This window comes from Podarcis liolepis (genome assembly GCF_965112155.1).
Source record: "Podarcis liolepis genome assembly, chromosome: 11".
NCBI classification, from domain to species: Eukaryota; Metazoa; Chordata; class Lepidosauria; order Squamata; family Lacertidae; genus Podarcis; species Podarcis liolepis.
The window spans coordinates 7,318,849-7,336,078 of NC_139565.1; the positions used below are offsets into that span (position 1 = coordinate 7,318,849).

Sequence of the window (17,230 nt, forward strand, 5' to 3'; positions counted from 1 at the left end):
AGTGACATGTTCTTACAATCACTGCATGCTCTAGGAGTATGGACGATTTAATCTGTTTCATGCCCTCCAACATTTCTCAGATGAAAATAGTGGCATCCTATATAGCAACAACAATTTTATTATTTATATCCCACACATCTGACTGGGTTGCCTCAGCCACTCTGGGCGGCTTCCAACTTATATAAAAACATCATTAAACAGTAAACAATAAGAACACCTCCCTATACAGTGGTACCTCTGGTTATGAACGCTTCTGGTTGCGAATGCTTCGGGTTACGAACTCCGCAAACCCGGAAATAGGTGTTCCTAGTTGCAAACTTTGCCTCGGTATGCGAACAGAAATTGTGCGCCAGAAGCACACGCACAGTGGGAGGCCCCATTAGCAAAAGTGTGCCTCAGGATAAGAACAGTTTCAGCTTAAGAACGGACCTCTGGAACGAATTAAGTTCGTAACCAGAGGTACCACTGTAAAGGGCTTCCCTTCAGATGTCTTCTATATATTGTATAGCTACTTATCTCCTTGGCTCTGGGGTCACATAACTCTAGGTTGCAGGGTATCTCCAGGGGCAACAAGGGCTGGAGCGCTTTTCTGGGGGCCGCTCTAGGCTGTGAGCATCTCTGGACATGGCAAAAGTTGGGGCGACCCTCTGGGGGCTGCTGTAGGCTGCGCTGTGTCTCGTGAGGCTGCACAGGGCAGGAGGCAGAAGACAGCAAAGGGAAGAGGGGAGGGAAGGAGGGGGTGAGAGAATGGGTTGTGGCTGCAGGCAGGCAAGGAAGGGATTAGTGTCAGTGACGGGGATGGTAGTGGGTGCCCCGAATTTCCAACACAAAATGTTAGAGGGTATGTATTCAGCTGTCTGAAGTGGTATGCCAGAATACTTGGTGGATTGGTTCAAGAGGCAAAACCTATTATCCAGAGACTCACACCACTTCACTGAAGGTCATAAAATTACCAAAGATTTTTAAGTTGTATATACAGTGGTACCTCGGGTCAAGTACTCATTCTGGAGGTCTGTTCTTAACCTGAAACTGTTCTTAACCTGAAGCACCACTTTAGCTAATGGGGCCTCCTGCTGCCGCCGCGCCGCACCACCAGAGCACAATTTCTGTTCTCATCCTGAAGCAAAGTTCTTAACCTGAGGTACTATTTCTGGGTTAGCGGAGTCTGTAACCTGAAACGTATGTAACCCGAGGTACCACTGTATGTACTATGACGGGATGAGCTCCCGTTGCTCTGCCCCAGCTCATGCCAACGTAGCAGTTCGAAAACACACCAGTGCAAGTAGATAAATAGGTACCACTGTTGCGGGAAGGTAAACGGTGTTTCCGTGTCCTCTGGCTTCCTTCACGGTATCCCATTGTGCCAGAAGCTGTTTAGTCCTACTGGCCACATGACCCGGAAAGGTGTCTGTGGACAAACGCCAGCTCCCTCAGCCTGAAAGCAAGATGAGCACCGCAACCCCATAGTCACCTTTGACTGTCCAGGGGTCCTTTACCTTTTTTACCTTTACTATGACTGATTAGTAAACTAACAAAATATGTAGTTAAAGTCTTCTGAAAGTGAGATATTATTCACAATGCATGTACTCACTTTTGGTGATGTGTTTCCACCACATAACCCTAACTCATGATTCAAGGTGTACTGCAACTCACAGGCCAGAGTTACTACTTCTTCACCAAAATTCAGTGCCCCTCTGCCTCTTGCACTCCTTTCTAAATAATATTTGCAATGCCCCCGGCATCAACCCCAAAGTTCTGTGCCTAGTGCAATCGGAGCTGTCACGCTCCCCAAATTCTGCCTCTGATGCATAGCTGTCAAGCGTCCCTTATTTGGAGGGACAGTCCCTTATCCCAGCGCCATGTCCCACTGCTGTCCCTTATTGATGGATGTCCCTTAAATTTCCCGGGTTTCAAAGGAAGCAGCTCCTCTCCCTCCCTCCCTGCCAGCCAGGGAGGAAGGAGGCTCCAACTGTGTTGCTTGGCTGCCCGGATCGCCCCCCTCTGACCTCCTCTCACCAGCCTCAGCCCCCGGGAGCCCCTCCCCGCCAGGACTGGTGGGAGCCTCGGGCCTTTCCGCCACCATCCTCCTCGCGGCTGCCTCCCCTCTCCCAGTCGCCGCCACTCCCGCTAGGCCGTACTGCGGCTGTGCCGCCGAATGACCCTGATGAGATGGGCAGCCTGGCATGGCCTATGAATTGTTGAGGTGCCTTGAAAGGAGAGCGAGGGCAACCATAGAGAAAGCAGTTCAGAGAGAGGAGGCGGCGGAGGTGTGGGCAGGTGTTCCAAGGGCTACAAGGGAAGGACCGCAAGTCCTTCTCCCATAGATTTGTAGTGGTAGACTAGCATAGATGGTCTGATCTGCAGGTTTACTTCAGGCTCTATTCCCCCCCCCCCTTCCTCCCGCCCCACCTGATGGAATTGAGAGCTGCAGATGGAGAACGAGAGAAAAGATACAGAACTGAAGCAGCATCTTCGTAGCTTGGACTTCGTTTTGCGCGAAAAGTGGTTGCTGCTTGTAGTTATTTAATTGCAGTGTTTCATCGGCTGGTGTCTTGAGCAGCAACCTCTGGAAACAAAGGGCTAAAAACCGGCGCTGCTCTCCAAAATTATCTGGTCCCTTTTAACTTCGTATTTCAGCTGATTGACTGAAATCCCTTATTTTGGCTGCTGGTCCCTTATTTTCAAGGCTGCTGGTCCCTTATTTTCAAATCTGTAAGTTGACAGCTATGCTCTGATGGCAAGTAGCTCTGCCACTGTCTTATTCAATGGACAATGATTTCTCCTTCTTGGGTGTCATCCCCCAGAAAGATTTGAAATCCTACAATAAACCTCATCACAAGATGTGTAATATCTGCCTCTGCTTTTCAGTAGACAAGAAGGGACTTTCGTTATAGGCCTCATTTTATAGTAAGCAGAGCAAAATGTACTCTGAGCCTGTAGGGTTTTATAATTATAACATTAGATGTCCACAACCTCAATATTTTACCCTTGCTGAGTACACAAGTTGGAAACCTTTCGGACATGCATTAAAGGAATGCTGAGGCCCACTTCTCCTGTAATTGCATTTGGGAGTCTGCATCGTTGGCAGAATTTGTCTGCATTTGAAGCCACCTGGTGTTATTTAGAACATATGGCAGCAGAAAGAGAGATAAAAGAAAAGAAAATTAGGGCAACAAGCACCTGGCTCAAAAGCATTTGCTCATCACTGCTGGCTAGAAATATTGAGCTCTAGATCCAGTTTTGTTACGTTTCTAAATCAGTGATGCTCCTCAAGCACATGGCAAGCTCTTCTCTATATTTACCCCAACGTTGCATCCAGGCAATACTGGGAGCAATATCTGAATCCCGTTTGCTGAGGCAAAGTTCACAATAGGACAGTTTCCCCCTTTCTGAAGCCTCATAAGAAAGCCAGACTCTTCAGGGGATGGAGTTGATTGCCTGTCCTTAGGGGCAGTGGTGTAGTGTGGGTTGCCAGCACCCGGGGCGGACAGGAAGCCAATGCCACCAGAGCACCCCCACGAGCCAAGTGGGGCTGCACTGTACCGTCTGCCTCCCCGTGCAGGGGGGAGCTTGGCCAACCTACAGCCCTTGGCAGATGAATCCCCCCAATGCCCGTGGACAGGAGCACCAGGCCGGGCCACGCTAGGGTCAACCCTTGCCCGCCTCCCTCCATCCATGCCAGCTCACCATGGACCCGAGCTGCTCTGCTGCCTTTGCCAGGGCAGGGATCCCCATGAAAGCCTGTGCCTGCATGGGGGTGTCTGGTTGTTCCCCCTACAAATTTTGCGCCTGGGGCCACGGTCCCCCACGCTATGCCACTTCCCTTGCAGACAAGTGGGGTTGGTTGAATCTGTCAATCACTGTTTCTGTTTCTCATTTTTTCCAATTCTCCACATTTCCACATCTTTTGCATTTTTTTTAAAAAAAGAAGTCCTTATGAAAAGTCTGTAACATTTCTGCTAGTATCCACATCTTTGTAGGCGATGCTTATTTACAATCTTAATAAAGGAAGGTAAGGAACGTGGACGTCCCAACTTTTGAAGTTGCAAAGACAGGGAGTTTTAAAGTTCATCTCTTATTTTGGAATTCTTCCTCCCATTTGACTTGTGATGGAAGCGAAGCTTAATTAACAGTGATGTTCTTTAACTTAAGAAATTGCAGTGTACAGAAAAATTAACGCAGGAAAGACAAAGTAGGCTGATTAGTTTTCAAGGTGGAAGGAGACAATGCATAGTGTGGGCTTGCTCAAAAGTGGAGCGTTGTAAGCTCCAAGGGAGGGGATTTTATTTATTTTGAAGATTTCTGTTCCACTTTATCTTCAGTGAGTGCAAAGCATTTTCCATCAAATCACTAAACCATCAAGCTGATGAAGAATAAACAATAGCAAAATTATTATCAAAGAAATAAAATGTTCCCATCAGAATGAGCTATAGCACTAATCCATAAAAAGGAGACTGACCCCACTTGCAGCAACAGAAAAGTAGTGAATATTTTAAAGACCATCTGATCCTGAAGGCATTCAGTGCCCGAGGTAGGCATTCCATAAGTTTGGTGCCAGTACTGAGAAGCCCCTGCTTCTGGCGGAGCCCAGTGTGGCACGGCTTCTGCTCTCATGCTCGGGAGCAGCCAACTATGGTCCTGTGTTGAAGAGAAGTTATTTATTTTCCTATAAAATTGCTTAAACATTAAGTGTTTGTTTTGATTTCAATTTCTCATCCCTGATCACTACACAGTCAGACCGCGCTTTGCCCTTGCTTTATTTTACCTGCTTTACTTACAAACTCCAAAAGTCAGATTCATGCGTTATTCCATGCAGCAGCAAGAAGAACACAGGTATAATTTCTTGGGTTAGAAAATACAGAAAAATGCTTCTGAGCACACAGTCTGCACTTTAAGTGGTCACCCCTGACATGTTTAGCACATCCAGAGGGATTTTAGTACATGGGCACATTAATACTCCCATTTGCACTCCAAATGCAATCTGGTTAACCTGGGGAAGACTGTACAATGTGCCTTTGCTAAATGTACAGTGGTACCTCGGGTTAAGAACTTAATTCGTTCTGGAGGTCCGTTCTTAACCTGAAACTGTTCTTAACCTGAGGTACCACTTTAGCTAATGGGGCCTCCCGCTGCCGCCGCCGCACAATTTCTGTTCTCATCCTGAAGCAAAGTTCTTAACTCAAGGTACTATTTCTGGGTTAGCGGTGTCTGTAACCTGAAGCATCTGTAACTTGAAGTGCCTGTAACCTGAGGTACCGCTGTAATTGGATCTGAAAACCCTCACTGTTTTTTGTTTTGCCATTATATCTTGATTTTAGTTTTATTTTGAAGTTCCCATTCTATCAGTCTAATTAGATGAATTTGTTCCTCTTGATTTTAAGCTAAACGAACTGTTTTATTGACAATAGGGTTGATGTATGTTTCTGTGCTTTCCAAGTATCATTTGTGAATTTCTCTATCAGTTGATTTATTTCTTGAGCGCACGCTGCGACAGCAGGGTACATTAAACAAAAATCAGTCTCGTAGCTGTTGATTTATTTGTATCCTCTTTTCCAGTTTAGAGAATGTTAAATTGATTTTGAAAGGAACTTAACTTCTTTTTCATATACTTTAAGAGAAAATACCACTTAAATAACCCAGATTAGGTCCAGGTCTTTCTGTTCATATTAGAATGGTTGCAATCAGGGTTGTATTTTGCCTTATATATGAGACAAATCTTTTACACCACATTTTTATACTAAAGACATCTCTTACACATTGCCTTCCCCAACCTGGTGCCCTCCAGAATTGTTGGACTGCAACACTCATCAGTCCCAGCTAGCATGACCAACGGTCAGGAACAGCCAGGCACTGCTGCCAATTTCAGTATTCTGGATATGTCTGGGGAAATCTGGATGTATGGCAACCCCAAATATCTACAACAGATTGTATGTCCAAGTGCTATGGCATGGATAAAGTGTGTTCCCTAGCTTTTTCTGTAGAGCACATGACACTTTCTGAACACAACTAGTGGCTTCACAATCCTATTTCCCAAGCAGTGAGATTTAGAGAATGCTGGAGACTTGCAGTATCTTTGTAATTATCTGTTCATTATTTTTTTTTAAAAAAAATACAGGTTGAACAGGAGTCACGGAGCACAAAATCAGCTGCACAGACTATATCAGTTGTATGACTACATCAGTCCAAGTCTCACCAAATTCAGATCCAAATTCCAGACTGTTGATTGATGCTGTCAGGCATATGCTTTCAGACACAATGCACAACTTCCAGCAATCACCCTCCGGCTGGGTTTTACCAGAGATACAGTACAATGTGGTTTTAGATCAAAGTCACAGAGTGACTGTCGGTTGTCTAAGCCATCCAAACTTAAGAGCTGCCACTTTTCTTAACAGGGCAACATGACTAACCATCACATCGGTAATGAGCAGGTAAGACTGCATGATTCTCACCAGATAATTGCACAAAACTGCCTTGCAATGGCAAGAAAATCGTTACAGGCGCTCCTCTTAAGTTTGACACAAGAGAGCCCTGGCCGCTCAACACAGATAAACATTGCACAGCCTCTGGAGAGGTTTGAAGCTCAACTCAAAATAATATTTTTCACCACTTCCAGATTTTGGTCTCATTGCACATACAGTGGTACCTTGGGTTAAGAACTTAATACATTCTGGAGGTCCTTAACCTGAAACTGTTCTTAACCTAAGGTACCACTTTAGCTAATGGGTCCTCCCACTGCCACTCAATTTTTGTTCTCATCCTGAGGTAAAGTTCTTAACCTGAGGTACTATTTCTGGGTTGGCAGAGTCTGTAACCTGAAGCGTCTATAACCCGAGGTACCACTGTACTATAAATCCCCCAAGAGGTCTTTGTAAGTGACAGAGTCTGAAAGATACTGTTTGTTTTTTAAATATACCTGCACTCCTGCAGTGGCTGAGCTTTACAAAATACTCACTCTTATTAAAACAGCGACATGGGGAGCACATTCCTCCTTTGATGACTGACGCTACCATTAATTAAAGTCATCTGACTGACTGAAGGGAGAAGCAGCACAAAGACTTTAGTTTTGTACAGCAAGTTCAAAATCTGTAAAAAAAGGTAAAGGGACCCCTGACCTTTAGGTCCAGTCGTGGCCAACTCTGGGGTTGCGGCGCTCTCTCGCTTTAGTGGCCGAGGGAGCCGGCATACAGCTTCTGGGTCATGTGGCCAGCATGACTAAGCCGCTTCTGGCGAACCAGAGCAACGCACGGAAACGCCGTTTACCTTCCCGCCGGAGCAGTACCTATTTATCTACTTGCACTTTGATGTGCTTTCGAACTGCTAGGCTGGCAGGAGCAGGGACCGAGCAATGGGAGCTCACCCCGTCGCGAGGATTCGAACCGCTGACCTTCTGATCGGCAAGTCCTAGGCTCTGTGGTTTAACCCACAGTGCCACCCGTGTCAAAATCTGTACCTGGTACTAAATAAATCCTGGTACTCATCTCTGTGGCTGCTTTTCCAATAAAACCTATGGTTGCTTCCAGGTGACTCTAATGTCTGAAATTTTTCTGGTGGATCTCTCTCAACAGTTCTGCCTCTTAGTTGCCCTGTCAGTCATTGTAGTCACTAAGCAGTAGCTTAAATCTAGATAGAGTTCTTTGAAAGCCATTTTGCGTTCCCGGGGAGATGACGCTGCGGGCTGGGAGCAAGCCTTCCCCACGCGCATAGGGCGGGATAGCCCTTGTGCCATTGGATGGTCCTCAGCCACATCATCCTTAGGCCGTCCAATCCGGACGGTCCAGGGGCGTGGCCCAGGCTATTTAAACTGCCCGCAGCTGAGGACTTGCCCCTGTTTTCTCCCTGCTCTGTCAGTTCTCCTGCCCTCCTGCCCTTAGGTTAGGCTCTTTATGTCTTGACCTTGCTATGGACCTCGGTTGCTCGCCTTGGTTGTCCAAGGGGCCTGGTAGGAATTTTTCCCCACTTGGCAAATTGGCACCAGCCATTTGGTTTTGCGCCTACCTTGTCACAACTTTGTAAGTTTTGGCGGTTAGGCATTGGAGTATTAGGTTGAAGGTGAGGGGAGGTAGTGGCCATCACCTACCACTCCTAATTAAAGGGCATTCCATTAAAGGAATCTGGGGTGTGTGGTCTCTGTCAAAAGCCCCAGACGGGGGGCTAGGGCCATGGCACGGCCCCTAGCGGTGTCCCTGGGGGAGTTCCTAGTTGATGTGCATCAGCAGGACTCCCCCTACTGGTGGTTAACCCTTTCAAGACTCCTGCAGACGGGTTTCCAGTGCCTAAGCCAATAACACTCACATTCTGTAACCAATAAAGTTGTGGTCTTTTTCACCCATTAACCTAAAATACTGTTCCATGTGTCTTTATTCCACTTCCCAGGAGGGTTTGGGACCTTGCCACACAAAAACAAAGCAACTGAATTTCAGCACCCTCCATGAACTCCATGTTGGCAGGTCATTGTCTTGCATTGAAAACAAGCCTTCCAAACTGTCAGCAAACAATTGCTTAAAAAAAAAAAGTGGCTTCATGTAGTTATTAAATGAGAACAAGGCAGCCTGGTTCTATGGGGCTCCCATACATTTAACAGCCTTTACCAAAAGTGTCATGGGTTTTGAAGACACTCGAACTCAGGACAAAAGGGAGAAATGTGCTTAGAGAAAGGCACGCTTGGCAAACCCTCACCATGATCAACTCCAGCCCGGAAACCTATGTCTCCACTGTGGAAGGGCGTGTGGATCCAGAATAGGCCTCCACAGTCACTTACGGACTCACTTTTAAAATTGTGTTTATGGAAGACCATCTTACTTGGCTATGAGGGATCGCCAAAGAACTAGTTGCATATTCCATCTTAACAGACAAATACAGATTACCTACAAATGCTCAATGGCAACATCTCCAGATAAAACACTTGCTAACCACCATCTACGGGCCAGCAGCTTTTACAGCCTCAGAGACCCCAGAGATATTGAAGCAGTTGATTAATTCTTATGCAACAAAAAAACCCAGCCATCAGCATATATAAATCTTTGTTACTAGCAAACCAGTATAATACACAGGCACTGAGGGGGGATTGGAATAAAGAATTAGGCATCTCACTTTCGACCACACAGTGGGAAACTGTTTTAACTGCTATAACAAGGGTGTCTCTGGACCTTAAATTGACAAAAAAATAATATTTAGAATACACTGACGTTTGTTGAAAAAAGGGCTATCTAAGGTATCTATCTGTTGGAGATGCAATAGGGATAATGCTTCTCTAAAACATATGCTTTTTCATTTTCCTGTATTGAAAGATTTTTGGCAGAAGGTAACTGAAACTATCAACAGAACTGTACGGAACAACCTTACATTTACAGAGCAAAATATCCTCTTGAATTATATACCCAGCACATGGGACCTTTAAAAAGGACAATACGAGTGGACTCTTCTGCTTAACTCAGTGGTGCAGGACTTTTTGGTGACTGTATGTGAAAATGAACTTCATGCTTATGCATGTTAATTGTTAATTGTTCAACATCCCTGGAGAAGGTACACCCTTAAGATGCTACTTTATGCCTTATAACTCTGTTTGAAATGTATGCGCTAGCCTGGATCTACAGCCACACAATATGAATCATACTTAATTCTAAGGACTCAGCTATACAGCTGCAAATAAAACGTTTTAAGTGTGTTGTAACATGCAATATACAAATGCGACACTAGATGGCAATAGTGAGCTATGGCAAATTCAATATAGTTTTCAAAACGTTTTTTAAAAAGCATTTTCATAGCATTTTTTATATGTGTGTAGATTCCACCCAGGATTCAGTAAAAACAGGCTTTCAACCTTCCCCATACTATTTGTAGATGGCAAAGTTGGGGATACATGTAAACTGCTTAGATACTACTTGGGCAATTGAGCACATAATGTAATAAAATAATGATAATAATTTTTACATATGGATGAAGGAAGACATGGACTAAGAGCTACAAGGAGGGTGGGCCAAGTCCTTTGCTTTCCTCAGTATTAAAATAATATAGAATAATACTTAAATAGGATCCACAGTCATAATTCACAGACAGTGAAACTAGGAGGAGCCAAAATATATTCAAGCAATAGACTGAAAATTTTCAACACTTGAGGACTATCTATAGCTATAAATTGACAGAAAATTTGTCAGAAAGTATGATTAACCATGGAGTCCAATGCATTTACTTAGGAAAAAGTCTCATTGTGTCCAGTGAGACTCCCTAATAAGTGTCCTCAGGACTGAAGCCTTAGGCTACACATTGCAAGTGCATGCTCACTTGCTTGGCAGTAAACTTGATTCTACTCAGTAGTACTGCCAAGGAAATACAGGATCAGGCCTGCAATCCTACTGCATTGGAATTAAGTCCCAGCAGTGAGTTGACTGCTGAAGAAACATGCTTAGGATCAGGCTACATGGAGGGCTGTAGTTTGTCTGAAACTCTTCACTGGCTGCAGAGATGAAAGGAGCCTGAATTCCAGATTTCTTAGATCTCACCACTAGATCATGCTGTGACACAATAGATGCCTCTACAAGCCTAATTTTCAAAATCTGTTATCTAATGCTGCATAACACAGTGGGCCTGCAGAAACTGACACATTTCCTCTCAGTTCGATAAGGCTGTTTTTATCCAGAGAACCGAACATGATTTTAATCTTTCTGAGAGAAGCTGAAATCTTATAGGGGCATTTGGGTTCTTTTGGCAACCGTTGCTGAATCTGAACTCCTTTATTTTTCATTTTACACACAAGGGTTCTGTGCTGGGAATGGGAAGAAGGAGTGCAGAAACATTTTTATACAGTCATACCTCGGGTTGCAGACGCTTCGGGTTGTGCGATTTCGGGTTGCGCACTGCACCGAACCCAGAAGTACCGGAACGGGTTACTTCTGGGTTTTGGCACTTGCACATGTGCAGAAGTGCTAAATCATGCTTTGTGTATGCACCAAAGTGCCAAATTGCAAGCCGCACGTGCACAGATGTTCCGCTGCGGGTTGTGAATGTGCTTCCTGCACGGATCATGTTTGCAACCCGAGCATCCACTGTGTGTGTGTGTGTGTGTATATATATGTTATGAGGGGGAAAAAACTGCTCCTTTTCCCTTATCGGGTACCCAAGAGCCCATATAGAGTCCTTTTGTAGTTTCTCTATCAGCAGGAGAAAATAACAGAGGCCAACCAGAGAATATTGAGAAGCAAAGCAGCTAGTAAGCCTGATCTTTATTAAAGCTGTTGCAACAAGGTGTTGCCCCCCCCCCAGGACCCCGAGCCACGTGCGCAAGCCCTTATACAGTGGTGTCCCGCAAGACGAATGCCTCACAAGACGGAAAACCCGCTAGACGAAAGGGTTTTCCGTTTTGGAGGTGCTTCGCAAAACAAATTTCCTATGGGCTTGCTTTGCAAGACGACAATGCCTTGCGAGTTCCTGCGGGGTCCCCCCCCTTTTTCTAAGCCGCTAAGCTGCTTATCAGCTGATCCGATCAGCAGATAAGCCGCTAAAAGCCGCTAATAGCGCTAATCCGCTAATCCGTCAATGGGCTTGCTTCGCAAGACGAAAAAACCGCTAGACGAAGAGAATCACAGAACGGATTCTTTTCGTCTTGCGAGGCACCACTGTATAGACATTTTTAATTGCCCGCCCTGGAGTCCAAGACCACCCCCAGAAACATCATACATACATCACAGAAGGGGTGTGGCCCAAGACTACCCCCGGAAATCTGGGTGTGTTGTTTCTTCCTGTCTGCCACGTTACCTGAGTGGATTACCTGGGCATCCTGGCCACTCTTTTGTTATGATAACTACTCATTTCCTGAATCCAGGTCACAGGTCACGGGCTCACACCCTATTCATATCTTAAATGTGCCCTTAAGACAGGATTTGTTAATGAGACAATGGGGAGATTTCCCATTTCCTTCGACCTTCCAGAGAAATATTTGAGGTCATTTTGAGAGAGCGAAAACGGTTTCAGGACTTTTCTGTGGGTTTCAGACATGTGGTTTACATATTTTGATGGGTTTGCTTGGTACATTTATGAACATCTATTTTACATATGTAAGACCTTAAAATTATTATAACAATATATATTGGTGAATTTTGAACTTGTCCAGTTTTGTGATGGAATGCAGACAGATCTCAAGTGCAGCAGCCCACGGTGTTTACTAAGCAATTCTGTCTGGATTCTTTGGCTTCTGGTGATACTTGTGGCTCTCCTTGACATTTTATGCAAGAAGAAATAAAGCAAATTTAAAGTTGCAGGAGTGGCTTAGAGTAATTGATGCTGCAAAGATGCATGTCAATTAGCAATATGCATTTGGTATATAAGGTAAAGGGACCCCTGACCATTAGGTCCAGTTGTCACCGACTCTGGGGTTGCAGCGCTCATCTTGCTTTATTGGCCGAGGGAGCCGGCGTACAGCTTCCGGGTCATGTGGCCAAACCAGAGCAGCGCACGGAAACGCTGTTTACCTTCCCACCGGAGCAGGACCTATTTATCTACTTGCACTTTGATGTGCTTTCGAACTGCTGGGTTGGCAGGAGCTGGGACCGAGCAACGGGAGCTCACCCCATCGCAGGGATTTGAACCGCCGACCTTCTGATCAGCAAGTCCTAGGCTCTGTGGTTTAACCCACAGCGCCACCCGCGTCCCTTTGGTATATAGTCTTTTTGGTATATAGTCTTTGCCAATTTTTGAGTTTTCAAGTTTTACCCTATAGGCATTTTGTGTCTTCCAAAAGTACCACGTAATATCAAATCAATCTAGAAAATAGTTATGTAAAGGAAACAGCAGGGATGAAGAAACCAGCATCTCCTGCTCTTCATCCTACTGTTAGCGATGATTAGCTGAATGAGATAACCACAGATAAGGACAGAAGGCGAAAGTCCACTGGCCACTTTCCCTTCCAGTAAGATGTCAAGGCAAGTCCAGAGGGAGCCTTCAGAATACCAAATAATTAGATTCCAGCTGCTTTTCATGTGATGAATAAAAAGCAGCTGGCTCTACGGTCTAGCAGAATGTGGTAGGAAGCTTATGGTGGGGTTCCCCACCATAGTTTGTAACTTTGGGGATCATATTTGTTGTTGTTGTTTTGTTTTGTTTTTTTAAATACTCATAAAGAAAAAAGACTCCTCGTAAGTTGGAGAAAACGTAACGGGTTTCCAAAAGAAAAAAGCACACCCCCACATCCTGAAGGGATACTGTCTCCTATTTCATGTCATGATTCTGCTGTCTCAGTCTGATACATGTCAGCATGAGGCACAAGAGCTACATTACACTTGATGCCCAGTGAGATGGTAGAATGCCTGACTGTGTCATTTCAAGCGGCAGGTGGGTGTGTCTTTGAAAACTCCCTCATGTTAACACACATAATCTTGTGTGCAAAAGAAAAAAGAAAGAAAAGAAAGCCACATTGTGTAGCTCTCTACCTGTTGTACAGCAACACGAGCAGTTTTGAGGAGAATGTGCTTCTGGTGCAACGGGATACTGTGATGGAAACCAGAGTGCATGGAAATGCCTTTTACCTTCCCACCACAGCAGTACCTATTTATCTAGTTGCCCAGGTGTGCTTTCGATCTGCTAAGTTGGCAGAAGCTGGGGCAGAGCAACAGGAGCTCATTCCATCACAGGGATTCGAACCGCCAACCTTCTGATTGGGAAGCCCAAGAGGCTTGGTGGTTTAGACCAAGGCACCACCCATGTCCCAGATAATCAAGCACACAATCACTGAAAGGTCCGCCCACCATTGTGAGGCTCAAAACAATGAAGATGATGCCTCCCCAGCTGTTGCCATTGGCTGTGGGTTTCTTGTGATGTCACAAAAGCCCTTGGCAGCTGAGTGGATATAAAGTCAAGCCAAGGGGAAAGCCATTTTCTATTTCCAGCAGGACACACCTGACAATGGATGTGACATTCAGCACTGCCCAGATTTCTTCCACTTGGAGGAGGCAAACTGGTGGATGGAAGGAGGCAATCCTCTGGCAGTGGGGTGCTAGGGAGCGATAATAAGGCAAGTTTGCTTGCTTGAAGGCTGCTGGTATCCATGGCTGGAAGCTGGTGGATGTCTCATGATGGACCTAACTGTAGCTTCTGGCACAACGGACACTGTGATGGAAACCAGAGCACACAGAATGCCAATCACCTTCCTGCCACAGTGGTACCTATTTATCTACTTGCACTGGCGTGCTTTTGAACTGCTTGGTTGGCAGGAGGTTGGCAGAGCAACGGAAGCTCATCCCGTTGTGAGAATTCGAACTGCCGACCATCTGATTGGCAAGCCCAAGAAGCTCAGTGGTTTAGACCACAGCGCCACCCACATGCAACAATCTCATCTTAATAAAGAACAGTTGATTAGGCTGAGAACAAGTGCCATGGCTGCATGTTCCTACAGCTATCACATTTGAATCCTGCTCTTCTGAGGCTTCCAAGCTTTTCTGCATATTTGGTTAAGGGATTATGAATGCAACAACAATTATCGCATACTGGCGTACTTTGAACCCCATCTTTTGCTGATATCATATCATGTTCCTGGCTAGAGTCATCTTATGCAAACAGATTATAATATATTAAATGTTTAATGTTAAATAATGTGTCTGTGTTGCCTACAGCTCTCTACAAGCTGCAGCAATGAACAGTTTTACTACCTCTATTAGTACATTTGGATGGCTGCCTCTTCGTTTCCTAGTCCCATCGCTCACAAAGGTAAAACAAAAACTCTGAACCAATTTCTGATGGAAAATTATCCATTGTTGAACTGTTGCTGCACATTTCCTGTTTAATGAGAAGTGTTTCAAAGCTTTAGGAAAAGCTATTGTTTTTCTGCAATTTCTTGAACGGCCAGGAGAAAGGAGCATTTCACTTCCAAGGCCAATGCAAAATTTATAGGCTAAACTCCTTTCAGTGACAACATTTCTCAAAGTAATGTGTAGCAGAAGTGAACATTTTTTTTGCCCAAGCATATCCTGTTTAACAAATGCAACACCCGCCTGCTGCTTCTGTAACTCTCTTTAAATAGTAATCCTATTTTAACAGAACTTGTGGTTATGCAAACAAGGTGGGTTTCCCCCAAACCACTCAGTAAATGGGCCTTACTGTCCCAACAGAAAGCAAAACATACTTAGCGGTCATTGCACATATTCTTCCTTTCCCTATTTTCCCTCCAGTAGCCACCAGTGAGATGATGTGGGCGGGAGACTCTTCCTCTCCCAGTACAGAGGCTGACTGGCAAATGTTTAGCAGAGGAGGAATAAGACTCAGGGAGATTGACTGTGTGACAGTGCAGACCCTCCAGGTGTCCCTGTTTTCCAGAGACACTCCCAGATTTACAGAATCCGATTTGATCCAAGAATGTCCTGCTTTTCTTTAGGCCATCCTTATTTTCATCAGAGGTGATGGAGTCATGCGATCCCCAATTCAAGGAGAGAAGTAACTATACAACCTTTAGAAGACCCTGGAATTTTTAAAATGTTTTATTATGGTGTGTGTGTGTGTGTGTGTGTGTCAGTCAGGATGCTGTCATCAGCTCCTGGCTGGTTGCCCAGGAAAGTATAAAGACAAGGAAAAGTTTCTTGCCATCCTTTTTTATTTCAGTCTTTTCAGACAGAGGCTATAGAACCCAGCCTCTTGGACAGGCATAGGCAGACTTGGCCCTTCAGATGTTTTGGGACTACAGCTCCCACCAGCCCTAGCCAATTGGTCAGGGATGGTGCGAGTTGTAGTCCCAAAACATCTGGAGGGCCGAGTTTGCCTATGCCTGCTCTTGGATAATGGCATTGTCCCGAGTGAATCTCCACCCCTTGTCTCTCTCTCTCTTTTTAATTTATTTAATCATTTTTTCAATACAAACAACCGCAAAAGACACATACAACAAGAACCATAATAACACTAATAACACAATTTGACAATTCAGATTTGAATACTGATATACCAATGACTACACCTTTTTAACAATATTCCCCCACCTCTCCTCCCCCTACTTCCCACCACTGTCCGCCTTATCGCTCTTGGATAAAGGCGTTGTCCCGAGTGAATCTTCACCCCGTCTCTTCCACCTTCTCATTCATCATTATCATCTCCTCTGTGGGTGCTGCTATGTGCCTTCTGTCTTTGAGCTCTTTGCTCTCCTACGTTTAAGGCTCGCCGGGTTCTAGGACGTGTCTGGGGAAACATGGACATATGACAACCCTGTCATAAGGAATAATTGTTTTGGATCTACCATTAAACTGAATGGGCTCAAGGAGCTGGGGATTTTATAGGAGTGTATCTGTGCAGTTCGAAAGCACGTGAAAGTGCAAGTAGATAAATAGGTACCACTCCGGTGGGAAGGTAAACGGTGTTTTCATGCACTGCTCTGGTTTGCCAGAAGCGGCTTAGTCATGCTGGCCACATGACCCAGAAGCTGTACGCCGGCTCCCTCGGCCAATAAAGTGAGATGAGCGCTGCAACCCCATTGTTGGTCACGACTGGACCTAATGGTCAGGGGTCCCTTTACCTTTACCTTTATCTGTGATTTAGGCTGCAGTGGCAGGTGACGCAGTAGGACTGTGCACTTACGTGACCTCCCTGCAGCTGAGTCAATGCTGCTACTGGGATGCTGCTGGGATGGAGAGCAGTGTGGTGTGACAGCGCTGAGGTCAGTGCAGTGCAATCACACAGGCAGGAACACCAGATTGGCTCCGCCAGCGCATTCGCACCACGCTGACCATTCCACTACCTCTTCTTCCCATTGCATCCTGGTATCCACCAGCAACTCAGCAAGAGGAAGATCAAGTAAGTGGTGTAGCCCCACTGAATTCCATATCCGTGTAACTGGGAGCAAGCCTTGATGAACTTAATGGGAGTCCCTTCTGAGTAGATAATGTAAAAGATTGGTACTGTTATGAGATCTCTGTTTCTCTCTCTGATCGGATTCATTACGTTTCATGAGATCTAAAAATATATCCTCTTCTTGTAGCAGATGTTTGAAAGGCTGCACATTTATATTCAGAGATTCCTGCTCATCCACGAGCATCTCAATATGAATTATGAACTAATCTTGGCATTCGGTGCCTCTCAAGAATTTATCTGCTTGCAATTCTAGGAACAGATTGGAAAACTGGGTATCATTAATTTTGTCTCTCTGCAATACTTCTTCAAGAAGGAGAAAAAACTGTCGCTACAAGTTTTTTTTAAAATAAGATATTTATTAAGATTTTCAAAAAATTACAAAAGAAAAATAAAAATAGTTAAAAAACAGTTC

The 17,230-nt window shown here is 45.0% G+C and overlaps 1 long non-coding RNA gene across 2 annotated transcripts in view; it reads left to right on the forward strand.

Moving 5' to 3' along the window:
- The first annotated feature begins 1,213 nt into the window (after positions 1-1,213).
- The window catches only part of LOC310688525, a 38,369-nt gene continuing 22,352 nt past the window's right edge, over positions 1,214-17,230 (forward strand). For both annotated transcript variants that reach the window (XR_014517006.1, XR_014517007.1), the window contains exon 1: positions 1,214-1,313. This is a non-coding gene — a long non-coding RNA (uncharacterized lncRNA). The remainder of the gene's footprint in view (positions 1,314-17,230) is intronic.